Raw genomic sequence first — 6933 nt, 5'->3', positions numbered from 1 at the left:
ATCCAAGAATAAATAGAAAAGGAAAAGTATATTTTGATATACATCTTGTACTAGACAAACTCTTGGAAATAAAAATATATTAATTAATTTAAAGTCTATAGCAGACTACAAATTAATTAATGGATATAGAAAGTCTTAGACACGGGAAATAATATATTAAAGAGGTTAACCCGGATTGCTTGTAATCACAGATTGGATGGGCGGTCAGTATTTCTTCGATAGTGGCACAAGAAATATTCCATTGGCCTTATATTGAATTATGGATTATAATTTAATTAGTAAGGAAGGTCCAATTGGGGAGGCCCAATCCAAGCCCCATAGATCCCTAACCTAGCCCATCATAAACTCTTTAAATAAGGATGAAAGGAGAGGAGACAAATACACAACACAAAACCCTAGCCTCCACACTTTGGTTTTCTTGTCTTCTCCTTCAAGTTCCTTATAATTTCTAAGAGATTCCTCCCACAAGGAATTTAGATCTATAGAGTTAAGGGTCATAGGTTAGAAGATCTTTGGTCTTGCATTCACAATCAAGCTTCAAGATCTACACGTGGAGAAGTAGCAAGCCACTTCGATTCTTTGGAGAATCATTGTTGCAAGTATTCAACATCATAATTTAATTTAAATTATGTGATTAATTGCGCAATAATATGTCTCTACATGTTCTAGCATGAAATTGAATCGACCCACATAATCACCTAAATAGATTCTTTTGTGGATTTATTTAATCTTGCAATTTCCGCTGCGATTATCCCCAACAGTGTGCATTTGAAAAAAAATGATGGAAAGAGACTTCGTACCACAAGGACTGTGAGTGGTATGTGTATGCAAGAAAGATCGAAACCCACAACAACACTGATTACGCGGTTGTGAATATGCAAAGGGATCATGCTCACACGTGCTCGCAAGTGTTGGAACAGAAATGGCTCACGGCGAAGTGGCTGGCTGATCGTTACCTAGAGAAAATCAAAGTCAATCCTCACATTCCATTGGCTGCTATATGGCAGTGTGTGGATGAGGACTTCGGCCTTAAAGTTGGTAGGATAAAGGCATATCGGGCAAGAGACACCGCATTAGAAGGCATTTTTGGGAAGGCGGGACTCCAATACCGGAAGTTGTTCTACTACAAATCTGAGTTGGAACGGACACACCCTAATTCAAGTGTGCACCTACACTATGAGAATTTCAGGGATCCTGACACTGTAGGCTCCAGATTCTTGAGGTTTTATTGTTGTTTAGGTCCTTTGGAAAAGGGTTGGATGCGTTTTTGCTGTGCAATTATCTTCCTAGATGCTTGCAGCGAGGTATGTATAGGGGTCAACTGATGACAGCTATTGGAATTGATCCCAACAACGATTGGTGGCCTATTGTGTGGGCGGTGACTAAGGCAGAGAGCTACGCTCAGTGGAAATGGTTTCTCTCATACCTAGCCGAGGACCTATAATTGCATGAAAATGCCCCTAGATACGTCTTCATATCTGATCAGCAAAAGGTATGTGTTATGTGCTTTCAGTATAACGTTTAAACTTCAAATGTGATTTTTGAATTACTTATACTTTGTTTGTGATTTAACCTATACATTAATACTTCAAATGTGATTTTTGAATTACTTATACTTTGTTTGTGATTTAACCTATACATTAATACTTCGATTGTGATTATAGAGTTCATAGGTTTTTTACAAGTGCTGGTGTTAACTGGGTGTTGTGATGTGCTATAGTGTAATTTGATTTGACTTTTCTTTTTGGACTTATGTTATGTGCTAATTGGGTGTTGTCTTGTGTGTGTTTCATTTGTAGGGGCTCGCAAAATCCATTCTTCAGGAGTTCCCACATGGCGAGCTTCAGTTTTGTGTTCAACACATATACAACGACTTCAAGAAGCGATTCGTCGGAGAAAATTTTAAAGAAATATTGTGGGAGCTTGCGAACAGTACAACCAACGAGCAATATGAGGAGCGGATGGATACGTTGCGGACTACATATCCCCAAGCACATGAATACCTACTCCATGTTGCTCCAAAAGAAAAATGGGTGAAGTCATATTTCTCCTCACATGTCTGTTGTGATATTATCGTCAATAATATATGCGAGACCTTCAATTCGAAGATAACAATTGCTCGAGAGTTGGCCATTATCACCATGTTGGAGGAGATTCAGACTAATCAGATTGAGAGGATTCAGGTTAGAGGCCAGTAGATCAAGACCTACGATCACGCACTGCCGACCGTTATCAAAGAGATCGTGGATAAGTTATATGCGAGGGCTTCTTCTTGGAGATCAACATGGAACGGAGAGGATTCGTACCAAATTTCGGGACCGTCTGCCCAGTATGTAGCAACATGTGTGAACTTACATGCTCCTGCAGATTATGGAAGCTAACTGGGATCCCGTGCACTCATGCAATCGCTACAATCAACAAGAATGGGCAGGATGTATTGGACTACGTCTCCCGTTATTATTTAAGGTCCACAATGTTGATTATGTATGAGAATGTCCTCTACCCAATCAATGAGATAGATAATTGGCCGAAGACTTCTACTGTTGGATTTGAATTGGCACAAGGACAAAGCGACAACGTGGACGGCCGAAGAAACTCAGACGCGAGGAGCCCCAGGTTCGACATCACAAGAATGGAACAAAGTCACTAAGGCGAACCTATATATTGAGATGTCGTCGGTGCGGACAAGAGGGTCATAACAGGAGAACATGCACCAATGATCCCCGAATAGTGCTGAAGTTCGTCAGAGTCCGTCACAGACCACTGACCCATCTACAACGGCTACCGGTAACAGGGTAGAGTCGTCCAACTCTGGTCAAAACCAAGAGGTAGTATTCACTACGAATATATGAATTCCCTACCCGTTGGTCATCTATTTTAATGTTTGTATATTTAAACCGCTGGGCGTCAATTTGAATGCTTTGTTGTTTGTTGTAGACAAATCCGACGCGGCCTACCCCACGTCGGACTAGGGTCCGCAGCGCTGTGGCCGTCATGGAGATCAGGATTGAGTAATGCTGGGGAGAATGGGAAGATTGAGAAGACTGGGTGATGTAAAATCTAAACAATTGTGTGGTTTTTTTGTCAGGGGGCTTCAAGCCTTTGGTATTTTGGCATTTTGGTCAAACATTATTATGACTATGCTATTATAACTAATAGATGTAACAATATTGTGATGGTTTTTTATGGGCTGTTGTTAACCGCATATGTTATGATATATCATGAATGTTTGTTGTTTGGCGTATGATGTGAATTAACTAGGCTAGGCTCTATCTCATATTTGGAACTAATCTGCGTATGGTGTTTGCGTATGATGTGAATTAACTAGGCTAGGCTTTATCCAACTCCAAGCACTTAATTCATGATTTTTTTTTAAACAGATTTGGTATTTCATTCGTGATTATTTAAAAGGTGTGCTACTTAATTCGTGATTTTATTACAGGTTTAAGATTTAACACATTTTAGTACCTCATTCGTGATTGTATTAAATGTGTGGTGCTTTATTCGTGATTTTATTAAAGGTGTGGTATTTCATTGGTGATTTTATTAAGAGTGAACTACAAAAATGGTCCCTGGACTATGAGTTTATCTCGCCCATAGTCCCTGGATTTTAAAAATATCGTCAGTAGTCCCTGGACTAAGGGTTTATCTCGAAATTGGTCCTTTTGGCTTTTTTTGGTACGAAAATGCCCTTTTGGGGGGTTTTGAGGGTTTTCGGCAATTTGGTCTTTTTATACTTTTAGCATTTTAAATCTGATATTATTTCAGTTATGTGCTAAATTTGATATTATTTCAAAATTATCATTCTTCTTCCATTTTGTCATCCTTCACTTTGTTTTTTTATTTCAATATTATATTTAATTTTATAAAATTAAATTTTAATTTTTAATTTTTAAATATCAATAAAAATTTTAATTAAACTATTAATTCATGGACACTATAAATATTGATTAAAATTATTAATTTTTTTTATTTAATATAATATTCAGCTGAATTGAAGTACACACAAATAATATTAATCATGATGGAAAAATAAGAGCTATTCTATTTAGCCTTCGTTCGGTTGTTATAATTGCTTGTGATTGAATATTATGAAGTTGACTAAAAATTTGATCCTACTAAAAATTTTATATAGGAGTATTTTTGTTGAAAATAACTAGTAAATTTTGATTGTTTTCAAATTAATAAACAAAACTTATATTAGTCTTACATTAGATGCATATTTATTTCAGAATAAATCGTGTTATATGATATATTTATGATTAAAGCTATTAAATATTGATTAAAACTAAGTCGTTGTCATATTGATTAAATATTTTACACTTTCAAATATTGATTGACTACTAATTTTTTTTATTTAATAATTTTTGTAATTAAAATTTTTTTATTGATATTTAAAAATTAAAATTTAAAATTTTGTAAAATTAAATCTAATATTGAAATAAAGAAACAAAGTGAAGGATGACAAAAGGGAAGAAGAATGATAATTTTGAAATAATATCAAATTTAGTACTTAACTGAAATAATATCATATTTAAAATGTTAAAAGTGTAAAAAGACCAAATTGCCCAAACCCCCCAAAACCCCTCAAAAGGGCATTTTCGTACCAAAAAAAGCCAAAAGGACCAATTTCGAGATAAACCCTTAGTCCAGGGACTACTGGCGATATTTTTAAACTCCAGGGACTATGGGCGAGATAAACCCATAATCCAGGGACTATTTTTGTAGTTCACTCTTTTATTAAAGGTGCGGTATTTCATTAGTGATTTTGCAAAAATCATTATTCAACAAAAAAAAAACAATTTCCATATTGATCAAATAAAACAACTCTAACACTCCGGTACTCGTAATCATGGTAATGATTAAAGGATAATGTTTACGAGAGATTTAACATTACATAAGGAGAATAATTAAAACACATAACAACAATATTGCAATCTTCATATTTCGGGACACTTTGGTTGCTTTACCAATTTGTAACTTAAGACTTACGCACTCCTCAGATTTCAAGCTCAATTTTAACTTCAGCTCTTCAAACTCGTCAGTTTTCAAACGCAATTTTTCTCCAAGAACACCCTCCATAATTTTGTTGCATCGGAGTTGTTCTTCAAAGTTATCTCGTTCGAGCTTGATTTTTTTGAAAGTAAGTGTCTTGACTTGGGGAAAGACCCACATCAACCCAGCGAAAGAATTTGCAATCATCTTCCTGCATAATTCATTCAAAAATCAATGGGATGTCGTATCTGTAAAGGAACATTTTCTTTGTGATTGTACCATACCATACCATACCTTCCATATTTGACAGCGATAGTAACGCCAACCAGGATTCGCAGTAGTCCTAGATATCACTAGCTCGGCCTCAAGATCATGGTTGCAGTTCACAATCTTTGGACGAGACCAATTCCAATTAAAACTTGACTCGTACGATTGAGAACTAGAAGAAGACATCGCAACACGCACCTGAAATTTAAACCCAACACATATTAAAAACTTATACGTCATAATTTGTGAAATGAAATCCCCATAAAATTGCACGACACGCCTTAACATGCATAAGCCCTAATTTGAATACAACCACATTCAGCTGCAAAATCCACCCAAATTCAGATGCAAAATTGACGAAAATTCACCTTACAGATCATAGTGCGGACAGAGTGCAAGTTACCCAAATTGCTATGTCAAACTCAGCTATAGGATGACTGAATGCGTATACGACGGTAGGTAGGGAGAACACTGATTAAACGAAAGAAAATGAGAGGATGGTATACAGGGGTGTTGAATTGAAGTGAGAGAAGAGAAATGAATTTAAAATTTCAAACCCTTAAAATAGAGGTAAAGCACAGCCTGGGAAATATCAACTTTGATTTGATTGGGTAAGGCCTGCAAGTTCTGCAGATGATGGCAGAGTGGGTTTGTATGTTGAGTGTAATATGTCTGAAATGCTTTTGAAGGCATTTGGATATTTTGGTCCGAAAATTAACTAAAAAAATATAATACGTGATTACGTTTAAGGTTAGAGACTTTCAAAGATGTTAATTTTTTCTGAGGGACAGCGTCACAAATGAAAAGGTTTAAGTGTCAAACTTTTGACGGAGTTCACTTTTTTTAAATGTATATATACATATTTGCTTGGCATACCTGCATGTGCATTAAATCCTGAATATTAATTTGATGTTGAATTTCGGATTACGACGGAAGTGAATGCAAGCAGTATAAAAAATGAGATCTTATGTTCCCGATGAAATTTTGGCATATATGATTAATTAATAGTTTAAATTACACATAATTGATCATACGAATATAGTTGCATAATAATAAAAAAATTCATGTCTAAGTCATTTTCTAGAAAAAGCTGGAATAGATGTATTTCTAATTAGGCACTGGATTTTTCTAGTCTTATGTATCAGTATTAAATATTAATCATTTTCATTAACGTATTTGTTTAATTGAAAATTATATTTCCTCGATAAAAGTGGGTTGCATTAGTAATTTTGGATCATTTCACTATCACCGAATCAATTTTTTTAATAAAAACGACATTTTACTATTATTAATACTTTAATCTTACTAATCCTTTATATTTAAAAAATATTCTTATATATTAGTCTCTATCTATCTTATTTTATGATGTTTTATTTTATCCATTTTCACTTCGTTCACAACATTATTTTCTAAAGTTCCTTGAATCATGATCATGTAGGAATAAGTATTTTGGCTAATATGACTATATGAGGACCACTTAAATAAAGTGGAGCAGAAGTAAATGCCACATTCTTTAATTTGTGATTCTTTTGAGGCACCTCCATTTCTACAACGGTCGGAAAAGCAATCATAATCCATTTCAATCAAGTCTTTAATTATACTGTAGATATTGACAATATGACCGAACCTTTCCAAAAATTATTTTTCACACAAAATTAAATTTAATATATA

The 6933-nt window shown here is 34.8% G+C and overlaps 1 long non-coding RNA gene across 1 annotated transcript; it reads right to left on the bottom strand.

The window, feature by feature from the left end:
• Positions 1-4851: 4851 nt before the first annotated feature.
• Positions 4852-5988, bottom strand: LOC148923272 (uncharacterized). The gene is made up of 3 exons (XR_016132356.1): positions 5631-5988; positions 5290-5460; positions 4852-5206 (listed from the first exon to the last, which is right to left on the bottom strand). It is a non-coding gene; the product is annotated as an uncharacterized LOC148923272 (long non-coding RNA).
• Between the last annotated feature and the right edge of the window lie 945 nt (positions 5989-6933).

This window comes from Salvia hispanica, chromosome 6, assembly GCF_029641045.1.
Source record: "Salvia hispanica isolate PSC_SH4W2 chromosome 6, Shi_PSC_v1, whole genome shotgun sequence".
NCBI lineage: Eukaryota > Viridiplantae > Streptophyta > Magnoliopsida > Lamiales > Lamiaceae > Salvia > Salvia hispanica.
The sequence above is the reverse complement of the archived record's forward strand: the minus strand, read 5'-3'. Positions and strand labels throughout refer to the sequence as shown.